A 19,582-nucleotide genomic window follows, 5' to 3' on the forward strand; every position below is an offset into this window, starting at 1 on the left:
ACAGTCAACCTGGATTCAATCTCTGGCACCACACATGGTCCCCCAAACTCCATTGAGTAAAAGCCCTGAGCACCACTGGGAGTGACCCCAAAACAAAAACAAATTAGCGGGGCTGGAGCAGTGGTGCAAGCGGTAGGGCATTTGCCTTGCACGTGCTAACCTAGGATGACCACGGTTCGATTCCCTGGCATCCTATGTGGTTCTCCAAGGCAGGAGCGATTTCTGAGTGCATAGCCAGGAGTAGCACCTGAGCATCACCAGGTGTGGCCCAAAAACAAACAAACAAAAATTTAGCTCTATTCTGCTATGTGTCGTATTGCTGAGAAAGGAAAGCACCCTTAGAGGAAAAACCAGAGAGATGCCATTTCCTCCCTTCATACGAGGTGCATATTACCTTCAAATTCTGCCCACATTGGAATGCCTCTAGGCTTTCAAGCAACCGCATTAAAAAAATATTTTTGTCAGGGTTAATACTTGTTATCAACAGGCAAATGGTTTTAATTACAAGAAACTCTCACTTCCACAATTAAATCTCCAAGCCAAAAGAGTTACCGTATTTTCCAGCATATAAGACGACTTTTGGAACAAAAAAAGTCAACTGAAAATCGGGGGTCGTCTTATACGCTGAGTATATCCCGAAAAATGTTTCAATATGCCACTAAACGAAAATTGTCTGAATATTGCCACAAAACAAATTTTCCAACTCGACCCTACACCAATCACTGCCAGGCTGCTCAGACCGCCTAACTAAGCCAATCCAAATATGCATGCAAATTATACAGTGTTTTGTACCCGAATCTACACTGTAAAAAGCCTGCTCAGATTGGCCAGAGTCAGAGAGGACGTCTATTACAGTATAACCTCTGAACCTTTGCTTGTTGTGATTGACTCACTGTGGAAGATACAGTTGCAGCACAGGAACATTCTGTCTTATACAGCAAATATAGGCCTAAACCTATGTTTTAACTGTAAAATTAGGAGGTCGTCTTATACGCCGGGAAATACGGTACTTTTCCCTTAAACACTTAATTGTAGCCAAGCCATACTCAGTGAAGATAGAAATGTTAAATTTTACCTTTCCGGGCCCGGAGAGATAGCACAGCGGCGTTTGCCTTGCAAGCAGCCGATCCAGGACCAAAGGTGGTTGGTTCGAATCCTGGTGTCCCATATGGTCCCCCGTGCCTGCCAGGAGCTATTTCTGAGCAGATAGCCAGGAGTAACCCTGAGCACTGCCGGGTGTGGCCCAAAAACCAAAAAAAAAAAATTTTTTTTACCTTTCCTTCAGAAAAATTTAAATGTAGTAAGAGATACCACATCAAATAATTGAACAAGGAGCCACACTTAGCAGAGACTGAAGGGACAGGGATGTACCCTTAGAACACCCACATGTAAGGTATGTGCTCACCATATGAGCTGTCCCCTGGTTCTATCATTTTAATGTACTGTTCAGGGCATTAAGGACACTCACATTATATCTATTACCCACCCATCTCTAGAACATTTCCGTCTTCCTAAACTGAAGCTCTATACCTATGAAATACTAAAACTCCTTATTCCACAAACCACAGGTCCTGGCACAACATTTTTGTCTATGCCTTGACTCTCCCAGATGCTTCTTAGAGGTAGAAAAAAAACACAATTGTCCATCTGTTGCAATTTCCAAAAAGAGTAAGTGCTTGTGAAAGGTTTCATTGGAACTGTTATCACAATGCACTGCAATGAACTGTGGAAGCTCTGGACATCAGCACAATGAAATCAAGAAAGAAAGGGAGAAAGAAAGAGAGGAAGGAAGGAAGGAAGGAAGGAAGGAAGGAAGGAAGAGGAAGGAAGGAAGGAAGGAAGGAAGGAAGGAAGGGAGGGAGGGAGGGAGGGAGGGAGGGAGGGAGGGAGGGGAGGGAGAGAGAGGAGAGAGAGAGAGAGGAGAGAGAGAGAGAGAGAAAGAAAGAAAGAAAGAGAAGAAAGAAAGAGAAAAGAAAGAAAGAAAGAAAGAAAGAAGAAAGAAAGAAAGAAGAAAAAGAAAGAAAGAAAGAAAGAAAGAAAGAAAGAAAGAAAGAAAAGAAAGAAAGAAGAAAGAAAGAAAGAAGAAAGAAAGAAAGAAAGAAAGAAAGAAGAAAGAAAGAGAAGAAGAAAAGAAGGAAGAAAGAAGAAAGAAGAAAGAAAGAAAGAAAGGAAAGAAAGAAAGAAAGAAAAGAAGAAAGAAAGAAAGAAAGAAAGAAAGAAAGAAAAAAGAAAAGAAAAAAGAAAGAAGAAAGAAAGAAAGAAAGAAAGAAAAAAAGAAAGAAAAAAAGAAAGAAAGAAAAAAGAAAGAAAGAAAGAAAGAAAGAAAGAAAGAAAGAAAGAAAGAAAGAAAAAAAAGAAAAAAAGAAAGAAAAAGAAAGAAAGAGAAAGAAAGAAAGAAAGAAAGGTGCCTGCCTTACCTGCGCTAGCCTAGGAGACGGACCGCGGTTCGATCCCCCGGCGTCCCATATGGTCCCCCAAGCCAGGAGCGACTTCTGAGTGCATAGCCAGGAGTAACCCCTGAGCGTTACCGGGTGTGGCCCAAAAACCAAAAAAAAAATAAAAAAATAAAAAAAAATAAAAAAGAAAGAAAGAAAGAAAGAAAGAAAGAAAGAAAGAAAGAAAGAAAGAAAGAAAGAAAGAAAGAAAGAAAGAAAGAAAAGAAAGAAAAAAGAAAGAAAGAAAAAAGAAGAAAGAAAGAAAGAAAGAAAGAAAGAGAAAGAGAGAAAGGAAGGAGAAAAGAAAGAAGAGGGCGAAGGGAGAAAAAAGGGAGGAGCGAGGGAGGAAGGACAGAAGGAAAGGAGGGAGGGAGGAAAAGAGGGAAATTGAAAGGAAGGAAGGAAGGAAGGAAGGAAGGAAGGAAGGAAGGAAGGAAGGAAGGAAGGAAGGAAGGAAGGGAGGGAAGGAGAGGAAGGAAAGGGAAGGAAGAAAGGGAAAGAAGAGGTGAGGGAAAGAAAAAAAGAAAGGAAGGAAGCTCAAAGGAGGAAAGCACATGTTTTGCATTCAGGAGCCCACTCCTTCTCTGGCTTGGAGACAATACAGAATACCAGAGATCAAATTCAGGTGCCCCACCTAGGCTGTCTCCAGTCCCTAAAGTATCTTAAGGCACTGGAGTACAGGAACCTTGATATGAAAGTGGTTCAGTCCCAAGTATGACATAGGGTCCCCAAGCCCCACCAGAAGTAATCCCTGCCTGAGTAGAGACATATCCAGTAGTAAACCCAGATGTAGCCAATCTCCACCTTCAAAAGACAAAGTATCTTTCATAATCTGCCCTGTGAGGTACACTTTTACTCAAAAATGAAAATATAACAGCTATCTAAAATGCACAAACCAAAATCTGGTAGTGCAAGGGCATTCATTTGAGACAAGAACAATCACCATGGTGAGAGCAATAGTGCCTTGCATATGGCAGACCCAGGTTTGATCCCCAGCACCACATATAGTACCTTGAGCTCCACCGGAAGTGATTCCTGAGCACAGAGCCAGGAATAAGTCCAAGCACAACCAACTGTGGCCACTCACACATCTCAAAAAGAATCACCTCGGAGCTGGAGCGGTGGTGCAGCAATAGGGCGTTTGCCTTGCATGCAGCTGAACTAGGATGGACCACAGTCCTAGATCGCCCAGCATCCTATATGGTCCCCCAAGCCAGGAGCTATTTCTGAGCGCATAGCCAGGAGTAACCCCTGAGCATCATCAGGTGTGTCCACCCCTAAAAAAAGAACTACCTCTAGGAGAAAGAGCTGAAGAAATTTGTTTTTTGTTTTTTTTTGAGCCACACCCAGTGGTGCTCAGGGGTTACTCCTGGCTACCTGCTCAGAAATAGCTCCTGGAAGGCACAGGGGACCATATGGGACACGGGGATGTGAACCAACCATCTTAGGTCCTGGATCAGCTGCTTGCAAGGCAAATGCCACTGTGCTATCTCTCCGGCCCCACAGCTGAAGGAATTTAAAAGGATGATGATCTCTGGAGGACCAAACCAAGAGAGATCGAGCTGCGCCTCATAGGCCCTTCTATAAAACATGATAATATGTGGATTAGAAGTGGGGTTTTTTGTTTGTTTTTTTTTTGGCCACACCCGGCGGTGCTCAGGAGTTACTCCTGGCTGTCTACTCAAAAATAGCTCCTGGCAGGCACGGGGGACCATATGGGACACCAGGATTTGAACCAACCACCTTTGGTCCTGGATCGGCTGCTTGCAAGGCAAACACCACTGTGCTATCTCTCTGGGCCCAGAAGTAGATTTTTTTTAAATTTAATTAAAGAAAATACATTACATAGTTGACACAATTGATCATAATACATTTGTTTCAGGAAGAACAGAGGCAAAGTTATTAAAAGAAGTGGGAATTTTTTAAAACATTTTTCCCCCAGAGAAAATGACTAGAAGGGGCTCAGAGAGATAGCACAGCAGCGTTTGCCTTGCAAGCAGCCGATCCAGGACCAAAGGTGGTTGGTTCAAATCCCAGTGTCCCATATGGTCCCCCGTGCCTGCCTTCTGAGCAGACAGCCAGGAGTAGCCCCTGAGCATTGCCGGGTGTGGCCCAAAAACCAAAAAAAAAAAAGAAAATGACTAGAAGGTAAACCAGAGAGATACAGAGGTTATCATGTTTACTTTGAACATGCAGGCCAGACTCCGATCCCAAGCATCTCATAAGATCCCCTGAATCCACCAGGAATGATTCCTGAGTGCAGAGTCAAGAGTAAGCCCTGAGGGCCTGAGCGGTGGTGCAGGGCTGTAAGGCGTTTGCCTTGCGGGCACTAGCCTAGGACAGACCTCGGTTCGATCCCCCGGCATCCCATATGGTCCCCCAAGCCAGGGGCGATTTCTGAGCATATAGCCAGGAGTAACCCCTGAGCATTACAGAGTATGGACCAAAAAACAAACAAAACCAAAAGAGTAAATCCTAAATACTACAGGGTGTGGCTCTACCTCCCCCTACAAAATAAAGAAAGAAAACGACTGGAAGGTTGGTTGGTGGGGATTTTTTTCTTGTGTAGCTCTTTCATTCTGGAATTTTCCAATTAAGCTTTTGGCTAAACACACACATATGATAATGATTATTATTCAGGAATTGGGAGGTTTGTAAAAACATTGTGTGCCATTAGGGTAATCAAGCTCAGCACTAACACATCTTGGCTTTTCAGGATAATTAGACCACACTGGAGGCCCAGATGGGGTGAATGAGAAAGCCATGGGTGTCTGCCATATAGAAACAAAAAAAAAAAAAACATCGAACAGGCTCACTCAACTGGCAGTAGAAATTTGCATGTTAACTTAATACACAACAAGAAATGAATAAAAATGCTTGAGTTTGAGGGAAAACACTTCACTTTAGAATTCAAACATAGGCGTAGGTGCAATAATGAATGTCTTAGACAACATAAAGCCTTATATATAACCTTTAACGCTACAAGGACTTTATTTCTGTTTTTTTTTTTTACTTCGACAAAGGTAAGCTTCTATTTTGAATGCTTTTGTTTTAAATTCACACACACAAAACTCCATTCATTTATCTATTCATGCACCTGACAAAGATGTCTTGATGATCTCTGTGCATCCTGAGTCACTGTTAAGAATAGGGGAGTCTGGGGCCCGAGAGATAGCATAGAGGTAAGGCACTTGCCTTGCATACAGAAGGATGGTGGTTCAAATCCTGGCATCCCATATGGTCCCCCATGCCCCCCAGGAGCAATTTCTGAGTGTAGAGCCAGGAGTAACTGCTGAGCACTGCCAGGTGTGACCCAAAAAAAAAAAAAAAAAAAGAACAGAGGAGTGTGTACAGCCCTACGTGTGACACAATCTCAGGATAGCAGGTAAGTGGCTGAGACCGGCTGGTGGCAGTCCAGCCTCAGGTGATCAACTTGTCAGCAGAGTTTGGACAGGTTAGATGAGATCCAGCCTGTGATCAAACTCTCCCATATGGTCTCAGAACAGCAGAAATACAGCCAAGGCCTGGGCTGAGGTGTTTGTTTCCAAGACTCAACACAAGAAATATAGGGGAAATTTGGCTTGGCTTCTAGAAGGAAAGCTAAAACAAGGGAAGACTGAGAATGGGCAGCTTGGAGGGGAAATATCAAGAAGTGAGACCCTTTCACAGGATTTCATAAAGCACAGAGCCTGGATTAGTCAGAGAACATAGAGTCATGAGAAGGCACAGGAGGCTGTTGGTTTGGTTTGGATGTTTGAGATCTGTGGCATTATCGTATTTGCACTTCCAGTAGATTGTTCCTCAAATAAATCCATTATTAATTTCCAAATAATCTGTTTACTTTCCAATCACACAAACTTACTCTTTTCATTTCTATTGTTTGTTTAGATCATTGGACAGATATTTGAATACTGATAAAAATAACAAAACTAGTATGGAGGGCCATTGAAAGCATTTACCATCCATACCCTCATCACATAGATTTAGGGGGCAGTGGCATAGACAGACTTGGGTCTGGTTTCACTAGTTTTCTACCCTGTGTCCAAGGAAAATACTGAAAATTGACTATGATGTAAGGTCTAGTGCTCTCTTACACAACCTCAGAAAATTCCCTATGGGAATATAAGAACCAACACTAAAGTTTTGCTCTGCTACCCATGTACTCTTTTGAATTAAGAAATGGCTTATCTTAAAAAAAGAAAAAGAGGGGCCGGAGAGATAGCATGGAGGTAAGGCGTTTGCCTTTCATGCAAAAGGTCATCAGTTCGAATCCTGGCGTCCCATATGGTCCCCTGTGCTTGCTAGGAGCAATTTCTGAGCATGGAGCCAGGAGTAACCCCTGAGCACTGCCGGGTGAGACCCAAAAACCAAAAAAAAAAAAAAAGAAGAAAAAGAAGGGGCCGGCGAGGTGGCACTAGAGGTAAGGTGTCTGCCTTGCAAGCGCTAGCCAAGGAAAGAACCACGGTTCGATCCCCCAGCGTCCCATATGGTTCCCCCCAAGCCAGGGGCAATTTCTGAGCGCTTAGCCAGGAATAACCCCTGAGCATCAAACGGGTGTGGCCCGAAAAACCACAAAAAAAAAAAAAAAAAGAAAAAGAAAAGAAATGCCTTATCTTGATATATTGTTATAGTGGTGGGAAAGTTAAGCTCAGGTGAGCAGGGAGGCAGCCAGAGGAGGGAACTCTGGGAGCTGAACAGAGATGAATAGAGTATCAATTATAACACTGACCAGAGCAGAACAGAAGGACTCACACCAATCTGTTACCTAGGAGGGAAAGGAATTGGAGCCACTGAAACAATGAGAAGATTTAATAAATGTCTGTTCATGACCTAAAACAGAATTACCTACACAGATTCCCAGTAACAAGGCCCCCTTCAAGTCCCTTTTTATTCACCTCCTGCCTCCGTATACCTGTGTATTAATGATGAAGTGACCAATCATAAACCTCCATTCTTTGCTCTTCTTTTCTTTGTTTCATCATTGCTATGATTGTCAGAAAAACTCCTATAAAAAGTGCTCTATAGGGCCGGGAAGGTGGCGCTAGAGTTAAGGTGTCTGCCTTGCAAGCGCTAGCGTAGGACGGACCGCGGTTCGATCCCCCGGTGTCCCATATGGTCCCCCCAAGCCAGGAGCGATTTCTGAGCGCATAGCCAGGAGTAACCCCTGAGCGTCAAACGGGTGTGGCCCAAAAATCAAAAAAAAAAAAAAAAGTGCTCTATACCCCTGCTCTGAAACCATAGTTTCAGGTGGTTGCCTAGTTGCAGTCGCCTTGATGTTAAGTTACTGAATCTCCTTGCTTTCTCACCTAAAGATATTTTTGAAGTGATTAAGTGTGTGTTTCATTCCAAGCAATATCATCTATTTGAGTTGTTATTTGATGAGAACGTTTCTTTACCATCTGGAACGGTATAAGGCAAATACACTATGGAATCATACAGACATAACCTACATGAGTAATTTTTCCCATCTTATTGCTGAAACTAAGTAACTTCTCTAAGTCTATTTTATCAGTGGTGCTAGTGTGGTTGGTGTGTGTGTGTCTGTGTGTGTGTGTGTGTGTGTGTGCGTATGTAAATAAAGAGAGATGTAGGCAAATAGAGATCCGAGACCATTCCTAGCACTGTTCAACCTGTTGGTTCAAGTCTGAGGGTTCTATGCTGGTGGTGCTTAAGGATTCATGTGGTCTGGGGATCAAACTCAAGGTCTTGCATCTAATAGGTCCGTGTTCCATCACTGTGTGCTATCTTCCAGATCTCAGTTTCCTAATTTTTAAATTAATAATAGCTATTATAATTCATAAGATAATATTATTAATTAGTCAGCAGACAATGAAATGGTATTAACTATACATTTAAGTTTGTAACTTCAACAATTACTCACTGAATGGAGAGAAAGGCAGAAATCAGTAACAATAGGGGCCGGAGAGATAGCATGGAGGTAAGGTGTTTGCCTTGCAAGCAGAAGGACGGTGGTTCGAATCCCGGCATCCCAGATGGTCCCCCGAGCCTGTCAGGAGTGATTTCTGAGTGTAGAGCCAGGAGTAACCCCTGGGTGCTGCCAGGTGTGACCCCCCCCAAAAAAAAGAAACAAACAAAAAGAAATCAGTAACAATATTACTCAGTGTAAGTGCACACCAGAGAAAATGAAGAATGGAAAGAACATTTATGGAACCATTGATTAGTCTCAGTTTCAGTTCATCTCTAATAGAATTAAGGGGCTGAAGAGACAATAAGGGGCTGGAGAAACAATACAAGTGGAAGGGAACTTGTCTGGCATACAGTCAGCCAGATGCAGACTCCAGTACCCCATTTGGTACCCCAATCCCTGTGAGGAATGATCACTGAGCACAGAGCCCTGAGCATTGCTGGGTATGGACCTAAAAAAAACCACTCTCTATTGGATCATAGATATAACTGAATGGGCTGCATACAGGAGACCTAAGTTAAATTCCCAGCAGTATGTAGTTCCTGGAGCACTATCAGGAGCTATTTCCAAACATAGAACCAGGAGTAGCATTTAAGAAAAGCTTTAGGGCTAAATCTCTGCCATGCTGAAGCCACACCTACTGCATTCATCACCTACAACATAGCACTGGAAATACTTGCTATAGTGATTAGGCAAGAAAAAGATATCAAGGGAATCCAGATAGGAAAGGAAGAAGTCAAGCTCTCGCTGTTTGCAGATGACATGATACTCTACCTAGAAAACCCTAAAGTCTCTACAAAAAAGCTTCTAGAAATAATAGACTCATATAGCAAGGTGGCAGGCTACAAAATTAACTAAATTGCCTAATCACTATAGCAAGTATTTCCAGTGCTATGTTTAATAGGAGTGGTGAAAGAGGACAGCCTTGTCTTGTGCCAGAATTTAGAGGAAAGGCTTTCAGTTTTTCTCCATTGAGGACAATATTTGCCTCTGGCTTGTGGTAGATGGCCTTAACTATATTGAGAAAGGTTCCTTCTATTCCCATCTTGCTGAGAGTTTTGATCAATAATGGGTGTTGGACCTTATCAAATGCTTTCTCTGCATCTATTGATATGATCATGTGATTTTTATTTTTCTTGTTGTTGATGTTGTGTATTATGTTGATAGATTTACGGATGTTAAACCATTCTTGCATTCCTGGGATGAAACCTACTTGGTCGTAGTGGATAATCTTAATGAGGCACTGAATCCTATTTGCCAGGATTTTGTTGAGGATCTTTGCATCTGCATTCATCAGCGATATTGGTCTGTAATTTTCTTTTTTCGTAGCATCTCTGTCTGGTTTAGGTATCAAGGTGATGTTGGCTTCATAAAAGCTATTTGGAAGTGTTTCCGTTTGTTCAATTTCATGAAAGAGTCTTGCCAGTATTGGTAGTAGTTCCTCTTGGAAAGTTTGAAAGAATTCATTAGTGAATCCATCTGGGCCTGGGCTTTTGTTTTTGGGCAGACATTTGATTACCGTTTTAATTTCATCAATAGTGATGGAGGTGTTTAGATATGCTACATCCTCTTCCTTCAACCATGGAAGATTATAAGAGTCCAAGAATTTATTCATTTCTTCCAGGTTCTCATTTTTAGTGGCGTAGAGTTTCTCAAAGTAGTTTCTGATTACCCTTTGAATCTCTGCCATATCAGTAGTGATCTCTCCTTTTTCATTCCTAATACGAGATATCAAGTTTCTCTCTCTCTCTATTTCTTTGTTAGTTTTGCCAGTAGTCTATCAATCTTTATTTTAAACACAATTCATTTCTAATGTAAAATATATTTGCCTCCATGACTTTAGTTATTTTAAACACAATGTCCAAATATACAATAATAAATTTGATATACAAGGAAACAGGGAAATGTATTTCATATCCCAGAGAAAAACTAGTAATAAATACAGATTTTCATATACCCAGATGCTGGAATGAGAAGAAAAGAAATTTTAAAATGTATAATAACTATATTGAAGAAATCAGAGCATGAGATGAAAAGAGTGGGTAAGAGGGTGCAGATTTTCATTAAATAAAACTCCAAATTGGGGTTTTGGGTCAGATTTAGGGACTGGAACAAGGTGTTTGCATTTCAGTATCTGACCCAGGTTTGATCCCCAGGAATCCATATGTACCCAGAGCCTGCCAGGAGAAATCACTGAGCATAAATCCAGGAGTAGGCCCTAAGTACCACAGGTGTGACTTCCCACCCCACCCCAAAAAAAGTCAAGGCTTCTTTAAAAGACCAAGATCTGGAAACAAGATAAAAGAATCTTGGCACAGGAGCTGGAGAGAGATTTCAGTGGCTGAGCAAATATTTGCAGACAGGAGGCCCAAGTTCTAGCCTAGGCATAGCATGGTACCCTGAGCACCATCACAAATGATCCCTGACCACAGAAGTGACTTTGAATACTGAACCAGGAGCAATCTCTTAGTATCTCCAGGTATATCCAAAAAAGCAAACCAACAACAACAACAAAAACATCTCAAGAGGAGCCAGGGTGCATGCTAGGGTACATTCCTGTTAAAGCCTGACCCTGATCCCCAGTACCTCATGGCCTCCCAAAAGTCACCAGGTCCAGCCTGGCAGCCCATAGCATCACTGGGTATCACCCTCAAGCCTGCCAAGACTGCCAGGAAATCCCCAGCACCACAGGAGAAGAGAACAGCACCATATCCCAGGCCTTTGCACTCAAACAATCAGCAGTTAGCCAAGGTAGTGTGCCACAATGGCCCCACAAGCTTCCACAGCACCACCTGGGAGGACCCCTCCAGAATATGAATATGTTTCAGAATATGAAACTATGTGTAGGCACACAATGGAAAAGTACCCTGCTATGGAAAAAAAAAAGAAAGAAACCTTGCATTTTGCTCAACACAGACACAACCAGAGGTGTTATGTTAGGTGAAACAAGTCAGGAGAGAGAAAAAGCCAATGATCTCATTTAGATGCAATATCTAAAGAAAGCACAAAACTAGCTCAGGTCTGATGAAAATGAAACCTGAGACTCAGAGAACTTCAGTGAGCTTCTACCCTGAGAACTTCAGGGTAGGAGCACAGGAAGAGGCCTAGAGACAAAGGTATAGTGGCAGTTTGATATTGTGTGTGACATGCAACCATTAACACAAACATATATGCTTTGTGAACTATTTTACCAAAATTTGTACTTACTTTTGGGAAAATATAAAATATTTGGAAGATATTTATATTTTGGAAAGGTTTCTAAAGTTTGGAAAGTAGAAGGAAAAGGAAGAGAAATAGCTCAGCCAGGAGAAACTTAGTATTGGACTAAGTTCTATTGTTAGCTCAATTTTTTTAAAGAATGTTTTCTCTAAGAAAACAGTTTTTTTCCTTTTATTTTCTTCTCTCCCTCCTTCCCTCTCACCCTCCCTCCCTCCCTCTCCCTCTCTCCTCTCCTTGGCAGCTTCACCTGGCCCAGGACTGACTCCTGGCTCTGTACTCAAGATTCATTCCTGGCAGCACTCAGAAGGAAACAGGGTCAGCTCTGTGCCAGGCAAGCACTTTATCCTCTGTATTATCTCTGGCCCTGAATATAAAGTTTCTTAAATGACACACATCCAACTGGGTACCAAGTATCCTAACACTTGCTAACATGAGATGTGTTCTCAAAACTCTAATTTGGGGCTGAAGCAATAGTACAGTGGATAGGGCACTTGCCTTGCTCACAGCTGACCTAGGTTTGATCCCCAGTATCCTATAAGGTCCACTAAGCAATAATTCCTGAGTACAGAGCCAGGAATAAACTCTAAGCACTGCCAAGTGTAGCTGCACCCTTCCCCCACCCAAATAAAAAAGACTATAATTTTTATTACAAGAATTTGCCTTGTGAGGCCTGCGAGGTGGCGCTTGAGGTAAGGTGTCTGTCTTGCAAGCGCTAGCATAGGATGGACCTCGGTTCGATCCCCCAGCGTCCCATATGGTCCCCCCAAGCCAGGGGCAATTTCTGAGTGCTTAGCCAGGAGTAACCCCTGAGCATCAAACGGGTGTGGCCCCAAAAAAACACACACACAAAAAAGAATGTGCCTTGTGCTGTGAGCGGAATTAACTGACAGCTCTCAGTGGGATCTATTTTCTTTGTGGGTACCCCTGGCCCAAGAGAGCACTACCAGAGGTCTGAAGGCCTAGGAAGAGTCTGATGAGAGAAAAACCTCTGCTCCTCAGTTGAAGGGGCTGGCTGACCCTGAGTAATCTGTAATGTAGTTTGGTACATTCCTGCTCACCCCTGCTCTTTCCACCTCTTACTGGTCACAGGGAGGACTTCTTTTCATTCCTCTCTCTGTAGATGCTTTGAAAAGAGCCAACTGACATACACATAGAGCTTAGAATTAAACCCCAGGTCAGCATCAGAGGCCTGACCCAAATACCCACTACAAATCCACCTTCTGTAGATGCTGTCCTTGTTTTGCACCAGCTGGACAGTAACTGCTTCTACTGTGAGTCACAGTGCCACATAGGTTACATCCCTGAATGCAGGAGGTCAAGAAAAATGGTTTGAACTGGATGTATGATTTATAATCAGTAAATAAATTTATTTTATGCCCAAGTCTACATAAAAAATTCTCTGGGAAAAGCCACTAGATAAGGTCCAGGCATGCAGCTGCCCCTTTGTTTGATCTCCAGCACCCCGTATGGTTCCCCAAGCCTGTCATGAGTGATCCTTGAGTGTAGAAATAGGAACACAATGTGGTGTACCCCCTCTCAAATTTTATCTTTAGAAAAAGGGTTGAGAGTAGAAAAAGTTTAAGATTCCCTGATGTGCTTTAGCTGCCTGTAAAGAGCAAGACCACTGGCTCCCCCCAGAGACTCAGTCTCCGCCTCCCAGTGCCCCTGCCAGTTATGTGATGAAGCCAAGTGGATGTGCCACACAAGGTAAAGCGCTACCGAACAATCTCAGGGACACAACAGCTCCATTTGCCAAGCCTCGCTCAGCTCCCTGACTCATGAAACAGACAAATAAAAATAGGCCAGAATTATGACTCAGAATAGAACCAGCTTTTGACCAGATTGGACCTAATGAAAGGTCCAATCCCTGGTACTGTCAAGGAAAAAAATTGTAACGTGTACATAAAGATTAAATAAGTAATGATAAATTATTGAACTATTCACTATAACATCTTCTAATTAATAAAGAGAACATTTCCATGAAATCTTATTTCTTAGGACCAGGGAAGGGGCTCAGTGTAGTGCACCTATCTGGCAGATGTAAGGCCTCAAATTAAACCTAGGAGAGCCCCAATGTTACTAAATGTGATTAATTCCTAACGCACACTTAAACTTACACTGGGATCCTTGGAGTCATAACAAACATTCACTGCAATCAAATGGATGACCTTTAGACAGAACAACAACAAAGGAAGGTGGAAACATATGTTTCAAAGATCTTATATCTAAGAGGTTTGTCCAGTATGTGGCTGGCTTTTTCAACTCAGATGTGAGTACTGCCAGGAGTGTCCAAGCACAAACAAAATCTTCTTTGTAATAACTTGATACAGTAGCAACTGGATTTACTATTTTCACTTTTTGCTTCATTTTTTAAAATAGCTAGCTAAATACTACCCATTGAATATCCCTTTTGCTTTTTTCCCCTTTGGGTTTTGTTTTGTATGGGAACACACCTAGCTGATCCCAGGGTTTTTACTCCTAGGTCTGTGCCCAAGAGTTGCTCCTAGCTGGCTCAAGGGATCATATGGAATCCTAAGAACTGAACCTAAGTCTGCTACCTACCAAACAAATGCCCTACCCAGTGTACTCTCTCTCCAGTCCCAATTTTGTTTACCCAGTCTTCAGTGGATGGACATTTAGTTGTTATTTTCAGTTGGTACTTTATACCTTGGTAATTATGAACAATGCTGCTATAAATATCTATGTAGAGATTTTTATGGGGACATGTGATTTTAATTATCTCAGGAATGGAACCATTGCATTGTATGGTAACCTTATGTTAGACCTTTTTAAGGAAATGTCAACGTCTTTTCCAAAATAACTGCAGTATTACACATTGCTACCAGCAATATGTGTAGGTTTCAATATCTCCACTTCAAGGGGCCGAAGACATAATATAGCAGATAAAGCTATATCTTGTAAAAATATACCTATATTGCCTTGCATGTGGCCAAGCTAGGTTTGAAATCCAGCATCCCATATGGTCCCTTTAGCATTTCCAGGTGTAATTCCTGAGTGTAGAGCCAGAAGGAGCCAGAAGGAGCCCATTAGCATACCAGCTGATACCCAAAAACCACTATCTCCACTTCTTCAACACTTGTTATTATCTTTTTAATAATCGCCATTTTAGTAGATACAAAACAACATATCATAGTATGGATTTACACTTCAGATTTTAGTAATACTAACTAAAAGTCACTCTAATATTTTGTGAGTTTATTATTTTGGTTTTTGGGCCACACCCTGTGACGCTCAGGGGTTACTCCTGGCTATGCGCTCAGAAATCGCTCCTGCCTTGGGGAACATATGGTACACAGGGGATCGAACCCAGATCTGTCTTGGGTCAGCAGCTTGCAAGGCAAACACCCTACCACTGTGCTATCGCTCTGGCCCCTAAACTTTATTTATTTATTGATTTATTAATTGATTGATTGATTGGTTTCTGGGCCACACCCAGCAGAGCTCAGGATCACTCCTGGCTCTGCACTCAGAAATTGTGCTGGCAGGCTGAGCGACCATATGAGATGCCAAGAATCCAACCAGGTCCCTCCCAGGTCAGCTGCATGCAAGGCAAATGCCGTACCACGCTGTGCTATTTCTCTGGCCTAATTTTGTGAGTTTCATCATTTTACCTTTTATATTTAATTATGTATCTAATTTGAGCTAATTTTTATCTAAAGCGACTGAGTCTTGTCTATCAAATAGTGACTTTCATATCAAACAGAAGAAATGATCAGAGGAGAATGAGTATATGTCCTAGAAATAACCCAGTGTGTCTATGTGTGGAATGAAGAGAGTGTTTGAAGTTATGATGAATAACAGTGGTCAGGAAAAAAGGCAATGAAGGAGAGGAGCCTTGTTCATTCCATGTTCTCCATGAATCATACCCTAACCTCATCAAGGAAATATAAAAGTAAGAAAAATACAGTGTGTTAAATAAAAGCATAATTTTGGAGAAGTCTGCAATCTGTCCTGAGCCCCTTTTAATTAGTTTGTCACTTTTTTAACACTGCATTGTAGAAATTTCTGAGTATCGATTATAGCTGAAAATATACAGTGAAATATTTCTCCCTGTTGGAGAATGTGGGATTCATCAATGATTCTAGCAGGGAAATAGCCTGGGATCTATATTTGGCGGAAGTTATGGTAGTAAAGACTTCAGTTACCAACCTCTTTCTAGCATATGCATTGACGATTCATGTTCCTGAGGCACTAGTGGTTACCAAGCTGATGACTTCCATTTGTGCATAGTTCCTGGAACAGAAAACCATGAACTGTAATAATATAGAGGTATTTCAAAGGGTTAGGGCACAAAATTTGCATGTGAGAGGCCCAATTTCTTTGGGGGGGGCAGGGATTTGGAGCCATAACTAGTTCTTAGGAGGTATTCCTGACTATGCTCAATGATCATTCCTGAGGCACTCAGGAGACCATATGGAATGCTGGAATGGAACTTACATTAGCTATATGCAAGGCAAACACCCTACCCATATACTATCTTTCCAGCCCCCAAGAGGCACACGTTTGATTGCACTGCTGGGAATGAACCCTGAACATCAGACTAGGAGTAGCCCCTAAGCAATGACAGGTGTGGCCAAAATTCAAGAAACAAACATAAACTTATATATTATGTTCAGAGATATAGATCAGTAGGCTGAATGCATACTTTGCATACAGGAGATTTGGTTTAGTTCCTGGCATTGACTGGTCCCCAGAGTACTGCCAGAAGCAAATTGATCTTTCAGCTATAACCCAACAGTGGCCCCTGAGCAATACCAGATGTGGCACCAAAGCCCAAAAATAAAAAATAATGCCCCTGATTTTGTGTGCCACACCCAGTGAATTCAGGGATTACTTTAGTGCTGAACTCATGAATCACTGTTGGCAGTGCTCAGGGAACTATATGGGAGACCACAGTTTGAACCCACTTAGATCAGAGGCAAGGCAAGCACTCTACCTGTGATGCTTTTGCTCTGATCTCAAGCCCACTATTTTTGTGATTGGACTTCTAGTTTCAGGTTTGGATACTTGAGTAAACCCCGAGTGACAATGATGGGGAACTTGAATAAAGGAAGGTTTTTATCTTTGGGAGAGCAGGAAGTAAATTCAGACAGTTTTGAACATGTGAATAAGAAGTACCTTTGAACACTCAAGTAAATGGCCTCTAGTAAATATAGGGTGTGACCCTGAAAATCAGCATGTGGAATGAAGCTGTAAACTTGGTATTTTCAGCTTGTAGATGGAGACAGAATAACTCACCCCCAAGTATGAAGGAATGAGGAAGGAAAGAAGAAAAGAACTTAACTTCTTGGCAGGAAACTTGTCTTGAAAAAGGTTTAAAGGCCTCCTCAGAAGCCAGCAAACACTGGCCCCAGTACAGTTGCTTTCTAGCTTCCCTTTTCAAGATTGTCTGCTTTCTCACCATTTGTTCACTCCAATTACCAGACATCCTGTCTGCATGCTACTTTGATCTCTCTGTTCATCCAGCAGCGATTGACTCATTGAGCAGCTGCTGTGTGCCAGCTGTACCACTATGTCTCAACCACACAGTAGTGACCAAAACATTCCTGCCTCAGTGGATTCCTGTCTGTGCTAGTGAAGGAGCAAGACACAAATAAACAGACATATATGGAAAAGAGAAATGCTATGAAAGAAAAGCAATAAAGGGATGGTAAATGCTATGACGGAAAAGCAGTAAAGCAGTAGTGGGAGGCAGGTGTTAACCGGGACATTATGAAAAGTCATCCTGGAAGTGGCATTTTGTTGGGGACTGACTTGTTTGAGGACATTTTGCTGTTCTCTCTGCCATAGCCCAGCTTTTCACCTAAAAGCAATATGCAATCTTGCTGTAAATTTCTGAGCTAAGAGAAAAGAATGTAGCTGCAGGACTTAATTTAGCTATAAGCCCGGAGGAGAGAAAAAACTGCCTGGTCCAGTTATCAGAAACTAGGCCCCATTCCTTAAGACCACATTCCGGAGTAATTTAGGCTGTTATCAATAAGTATATGCTATATTGTCTGTTCAAGATCACTAGGCAAGCACATATTGCACCATTTCCTGATAGTCAAGCAATTAGGAATGCAGCTAGAAGGACACTAGAAGTTTCCATTGAAACAGCACGTTCAGTATAGCTTAAAGGTCATCCAGCCCTAGCCCACTGCCCACTTCCTTATGAGCCTTCGCGCCAAAAGTATGATTGACAACACCTTGTACTGCCCCTTCTCCTTCACTATAAAAGAAGGGGTTACACCTCAATAAATGTCTTTGAGCAGTGAGACGCTGCCTTGGATCTTTTATTATTAACCTCTCTCAGATTTTTTACAGGTGTGGTTGTTCTTCTACTCAGCAAAATAGGAGTGCAGTCGTCTGAGAAGCCTTCCCAGCTAATTCCTGCTGGCCGGGTCCCCCCTGGGGGGCTTCTGGACCCTGCATTTTGGCGCCCAACGCTGGGCTCGAAGATCACCGCCACACTCCGAACGACTACAGGTCGGCGAGTCTAGAGCTCCTTCGTAAATCGCGGAAATTACCTCATCAGGGTAAGCGTTGAAACGAGTTAGCCTTAATCAAATATTTAAACTGCAGTTTTTCCAGTCGTTCCGATCGCCGCCCCTGATTGGCTTTTGGGGCTTAACCCATAGGATACGCTACCATGGGTAATTCTTTGAGTACTGAACTTAAATTCATTAAATATATACAGTCTGAGTTGAAAGCCAGACATATAGAGGTTACCAAAAAAGATATTTGTAATTTCTTAATATTTGTTCATGATGTTTGCCAAAAATCTAGTGTTCCTGGGCTCCCTCTCGCTCTAACTCTGTCTCTCAGTTTCCTTCCTCTTCTGACCCTTCATCTTTACTTCTGCCGCTGCACCCTCTGTGCAAAATCCTAAACAGCCCTTCACTTCCCTAGCTTCAGCTCCGTCCCTGTTCCACCAACTCCCCTCCTTAACCAGCAATTGCAACAATACAAAGCCTTTAATTGGAAAAGCCTCACAGCTGTTTCAAGCCGTGTGACCCCAGCCCCTTACACGCTCTCCTGATTGAAATCTATTGGGGGCGGCGCTGTCTCCCCCGCTGAAAAGCTGAACTCTTGCAAAGTTAACTTTTTCTCCGCAGTAAAATCTTTCCTTCCAGCAAGCAAGCACACATTCTAATCTCTGAGCTCATCGCTGGCTTCACCTTAAAGGGACAGCGCCCATTTTCCAAATCCCAGCTTAAACCCGGTTCCACACGTGGCAACAAACTTTTGCTACTCCCCCCCCCTCTTGGCCATGCGGCAGCTTCAGCAAAATTCAGCGAGCAGGGCGAAAACCTCCCATCCCTTACTATACAAATGCCTATCTTCCCTCAGGCTTTTATAATTGTCTCTCTGGTGCTACAACTGTTCCCTTTTCCTGAGTTGGGATGCCTAAGTTGAAATGTTTTTCTAAGTATAAAGGCCACAGTTGGTAAATTAAAAAGTCCTTAAATGTGTTACAAAATGTCATAATAAGTTTATCCTACGCAAAGGTGACGTACCTGTTTTTAAAAAACTAAGTGTCCTATGTAGCTAAAATGCAAATAAAAAAAAAAAAAAAAAAAAAAAAAAAAAAAAGGCCGCCGTTTTATTTTTTTTTTTCTCTCTTATTTTTCTCCTGCGCTGTAAGGCTCGGGCCTCTAAGCCTTTAAATGCGCAGTGTACATTTTCCAAACCCTAGCTTGTCAGCTGCTCTGTGCCTTGAGTCACTCTCTCCAAAGTCTTGTGTCACAGCAACAGGAAATAACAGCAATAAACACACCCTTGTTCATGCCTCTCACAAATTTAAAGTAAGGGTCATAATTCAGTATTGTAATAACAAATTATCAGTAAACAAAAACCTTTCGTGCTTTAAAACTTAAACAAACACACAAATACTTTTAAAATTTAAGTCTTTTTTAAAATTATTTTTAATCTTAAAAGTATATGAAGGTTTGTAAAATAGTTCATGTCATGGGCATTTTTTAGTAGCTTAGGCTCCTTAATC

The 19,582-nt window shown here is 42.1% G+C and overlaps 1 long non-coding RNA gene across 1 annotated transcript in view; it reads right to left on the reverse strand.

Moving 5' to 3' along the window:
- The window catches only part of LOC126027705 (uncharacterized), a 35,967-nt gene extending 20,130 nt beyond the window's left edge, over positions 1–15,837 (reverse strand). Inside the window, exon 1 of the long non-coding RNA XR_007502313.1 lies at positions 15,751–15,837. This is a non-coding gene — a long non-coding RNA (uncharacterized LOC126027705). The remainder of the gene's footprint in view (positions 1–15,750) is intronic.
- Between the last annotated feature and the right edge of the window lie 3,745 nt (positions 15,838–19,582).

Source organism: Suncus etruscus, chromosome 14, assembly GCF_024139225.1.
Source record: "Suncus etruscus isolate mSunEtr1 chromosome 14, mSunEtr1.pri.cur, whole genome shotgun sequence".
NCBI classification, from domain to species: Eukaryota; Metazoa; Chordata; class Mammalia; order Eulipotyphla; family Soricidae; genus Suncus; species Suncus etruscus.